Below are 5,004 nucleotides of genomic sequence, written 5' to 3'. Positions count from 1 at the left end.
GAATCACTAGCAGTTGGATTAAGAACAGACTGTAAGTGGGCTGATTAATTAAAAGGCTATTGCAGTAATCTAGGTGAATGGCATTAGGGTTGGAGGAAAGTGTTTAGATTCTGGATATATTTTGTTTACTTGTTTTTAATGTTTGTTTATTTTGAGAGAGACAGAGAGAGCATGAGTGGGGGAGGGGCAGAGAGAGAGAGGGAGAGAGAATCCAGAGCAGGCTCTGGAGAAGGAGAAGGAACAAAAGTAATTGGTCAGCAAAGACTAATTAAAGGCTGCAACTGGGGAGAAGGGACTAAGAGTCAGGGAAAGTAACATATTTATAAAGCACTTTTTGCCCATGATGTCATTTAATTTTCACAACAGGCCCATGAGTTATTTGTTATTATTATTAATTATTCCCATTTTAAAATGAAGAAACTAAGGCTCACAGAGGTGACCTGATGATTTAAATGAACTACTGGCATATAGTATAGTTAGGTTTCCATTCTATACCACACTAACTGCAAAGTTGATGTTTTGAAATTGGAACTAGACTAAATGCACAGCCTTAGGGCTTTGATTTGGGGCTTGGCTTCTATTTTCTTTCTCTGCTCAGGCTCCCAGGCCTGTCTTTCAATACTCTTCATATCATGTACCCAATTACCCTTGAATTATTCTCTTTCACCTATTCTATACTGAGGCAAACTGGTCCACCTGACATTTGAAAAATATATCAGAATGGAAGCACATGGAGTACCTTTAAAAGTCAGTTAACCCAGTATTATTATTTTACCTATGAGAAAACTGAGGGTCTGACAGGAAAAGGTATTCTTTAAGGAAGTGAATGACAGAACTGAGATTCAAACTCGGGTCCGTTGCCTCCCACATCAATACTCTTTCTACTAAAAAGTGTCTTTGCTTATGCAATTTCCTCTGTGTAGACTATTTTTTCTTTATTAAAAAATGTTCAAGTTCACCCTGTTTTTCATGTCTCAGCTCAAATGCCCTTTCTTCTCTAAAGCTTTATGTGATGATGCTCCTCTCAGAAGACACTCTTCCAGTGAAATTTTGTCATTTGCAATGGCATGGATGGAGCTAGAGAGTATTATGCTAAGTGAAATAAGTCAGAGAAAGACAAATACCATATGATTTTACTCATATGTGGAATTTAAGAAATGAAAAAAAAATCAAGCAAAGGGAACAAAAAAGAGAGAGGCAAACCAAGAAACAAACTCGTAACTATAGAGAACAAATTGATGGTTACCAGAGGGGAGGTGAAGAGGGGTTGGGTTAAATAGATGATCGGGATTAAGGAGGGCACTTGTTAGGATGAGCACCGGCTATTGTAAGGAAGTGTTGAATCACTATATTGTACCCCTAAAACTAATATTACACTGTATGGAATTTAAATAAAAACTTTAAAAAATAAAAAAAGAAAGCACTGTTTCTTTNATCATGCACATGGTAGGGTCTTAGGAAATATTTGTGTGCTGAATCAATAAATGACCTTTAAACTATAGAATGGAAATTATCATTTTGACCCAACTCTGGGATATCTGGAAGAGAAGCCAGTAAGAACATTGTCCAGTGTTTGGCAGAACTTGGCTTTAAGATTACTCCATTTTGTGATATTTTTGTTTCTAGGAGGATGAGAATGGATTGGGGAAGTAGGAAATGAAAGGGGAGGCAGACAGGCAGGGAGATTCAGTCTAGTTTATATGACTAGAAATTTTTATTTCTTTCTTTACCTGAGGGGTGGCCTAACTCAAGAAAACAAAAGTTGCCACCAGCAGGAGTCAAGCTCCACAGTCTGAAGATCAAAGCTCAGGCCATGCAAGTGTTATTTAGTACTTCTAGGGAGTGATCTCTTAATTTTTCTGAGACTTAGAGAGGCATTGGTCAAATAGGCCTCTGGTAGACACTCCTCTTCCATTGCCAAGCTCTGGACTGATACCCACAGACCAGGTTAATTATAAGGATTGAGTTTGATAATAAATGTGAAATTGTCTTGTGAACAGTGAAGTACACTTGTGATGGACTATGGGTATCTGGGCAAACCTTTTCCTTAGTAGGCTTAATGCTTGGAAGGTTCTCAATTGCCTGGTAAATATTTTCTAAGCCTTTCAGGACTGCCAGAGTTGGCCAGGGCAACTCTCCTCCGTCCCAGCCTCCCCCACATCCCTGGCCCAGATTTCAGCTGGGTTAGCCTCTGCAGAGGACAAGGAGTCTGTACTATGGAGATTGGCTTCAGTCATCCATCATTGGGCCCTCATTGCTACTGGGAAGGAGATGAAGAATGCAGAATAAGACCCTCTTACTGACATGGTAATTGAGGCTGAGAGTAAGAAAAAGATTTACCCAAGGTACACTCTATTAAATAATCTGTGGGACTTGGATTTAAACCCAACAATAACTGACTGAGGAACTCTACAAAGCACTCTGCCTATTTTAGCCTCAGTTCCCAACAGGAAAAAATAGGACTGACAATAGAAATCGCTTCATACAGATTTGGGAGAATTCAGCACTCCAGTAATGTGCTCAAAAAATGGCCAATATTATAATCCACAGAGTGGCTAGGGCTTCCACAAGGCATGAACCTACTGTGCCTCCTCTAGCTCACATCCATGGAAGGAAGGCACTGAGACTGGGAAGAAGACCCAGAGTAATTTAAACATCTATGCTTGTTGCCTCGCCAGTCAAATTTTGCTCTTTGGGTTTTAAAAATTGCCCACCCCCAGAAGTACCTGGCTGGCTATGTTGGTTATGTGTCCAACTCTTGGTTTCATCTCAGGTCATGATGTCATGGTTCATGAGTTTGAGCCCCACGTCTGGTTCTGTGCTTATAAGAACCTACTTGGGATTTTTCTCTCTCCCTCTTTTTTCCCATCCCTGCTCGTGTTCTCCCTCCCCCACCTCAAAATAAATAAACTTAAAAACAATAGCCTCCTTCCACTCACGCATGCTCTCCCCATCTCCCTCCCTTAGTTCTTTGGAGCCTTAGTAATGCCAATGCTCTAGTCTTGGGCAGAGAAGACGCATTGTGTTCTTTCCACCCATGTTTATCATTGTGATGGGCTTCTGTACTTCCAGAGCCACACACTCTGGAGAATGGCATCATCTAGGCTCCAGGCCTGTCCCAAAATGTCCCAGGAAGGGTGCAACCAAGGTGTGTTTTCAAGAAAGATTAAGATTCTTTCATGGGAACATGAGTAGTTAGGGTTAGGCCAGGTCTCTTTACCCACCCAGCCCTCAGGGCCAGCTGCCTGTTTCTGGGTTAGGAGAACAAGAGGAATGAGGAAGGTCCAGGGCTCTGAGAAGAAGACCAGAAGAAAACATAGTGAAATAGGCTTCTTGGGCATCCAGCAGCATTTTTCACTCTGGGAGAGAGAAGGTGTATATAAGGAAGCAAGTAGGGTCCAGTGCCAAGATTCCAAACTTATGAAGTATGGGTCAGGTAGGGCTTTTGTAGAAGAGAGAGGGAGGAGGAAGGCAGAGAGGCCAACCAACAATGAGGAGACTGTAAACCCAGCACTCTAGCATTAAAGGGAATTCAGACTAAGTCTGAGAGGATAGGGTAGGCTAATTTTCTGAAAGAAAAAGAGAAATAAGTCCTGGCCATCTGCTTTGGGAAAGAGAACCAGAAACCTAGTTTACAGGTCATATACTCTAGCCAGAACCAGTGCTTTTTCCTTTCTGGAGTGAACTTTCCTTAGGCTCACTACAATTAAAAGGGGTAGATGGGGGAGGGGGGCTCCTGGGTTGTTCAATATGTTATGCCCTGAACGCTGGCTCAGGTCATGATCTCATGGCTCATGAGTTCAAGCCCCATGTAGGGCTCTGTGTTGACAGCTCAGAGCCTTGAGCCTGCTTTGGATTCTGTGTCTCCCTCTCTCTCTGCTCCTCCTTCTCTCTCTCTCTCTCTCTCTCAAAAATAAATAAACATGTAAATAGGGGTAGATGGTATCTGCCCTGTTTTACAGCAGTGTGGGAATGGAGGTAGGAATGGAGGCTCAGTGAGGTTTGGTAACTGGCCCAAGGATAAATATCCAATAAGAAGTAGCCAAGAAATCATAATCTAGTCTGAGATTACAATGTTCATGCAGGGCTTGGAGATCAGGACTTGGAGAATAATGGCCCAGTTGTTATGCCTATATTTACTAAACACAGGATAAAAGGGAAAATTGGCATAAACATAATGTGAGAACAGGGGATTAATTCTGAAAAATAACATGTCCACTATGAGGAGCCAGAAAGCACTGAGGTGGGTGAACAAGTTGATGAAATATGGAGTGGCCTTTTTTTTAAATCTAAGTAGAACTCTATGACAGATTGTTTCAGAACAGTTTGGCTTTGAAGCCAAAGCAGAGTCACATTACTGACTGACATTTGATTTTATAATGAGCATTTCAAAAAAAAAATGTTTGCTTTTACTTTGATCTTGCTTTAGCCCATTTTCTTTATTCTCTCCCACTTGAAATGCCTTTTATATCATATTATCTTACTACTTTTTGTTTGTTTCTTCATTGGAAAATTTCTTCCTGCATTTTCATTCTCTCCTAAACTCCCAAACTTCATTGTTCTTCAAATAACCAATTATATAACCAATTACATGTGTATAATTGATAAAATTTATGTTTTAGGTTCACAGCAAAATTAAAAATAGACAGTTCTTATATGCCTTTGTCCCTCCACATACCTACAACCTCACCACTATTGATAACCACTACTTCAGTGATACATTTGTTATAGTCAATAAACGTATTTTGATGTATCATCATGACTTAAGTCCATAGTTTATGTTAGGGTCCACTCTTTGTAGTCTACATTTTATGAGTTTTGACAAATGTATTATGACATGTATCCACCATTGTAGTATCACAGAATAAATACTTTTATTGCCCTATTTTGCATTCTGCCCATTTAACCCTTTCTGCTCCAAATCCCTGGAAACCACTAGTATTTTTATTATTTCTACAATTTTGCATTTTCCGGAATGTCACATAATTGGAATCATATAATATG

This window comes from Crocuta crocuta, unplaced genomic scaffold, assembly GCF_008692635.1.
Source record: "Crocuta crocuta isolate KB4526 unplaced genomic scaffold, BGI_CrCroc_1.0 scaffold1537, whole genome shotgun sequence".
In the NCBI taxonomy this organism is placed as follows: domain Eukaryota; kingdom Metazoa; phylum Chordata; class Mammalia; order Carnivora; family Hyaenidae; genus Crocuta; species Crocuta crocuta.
Note: the sequence above shows the minus strand (reverse complement) of the source record.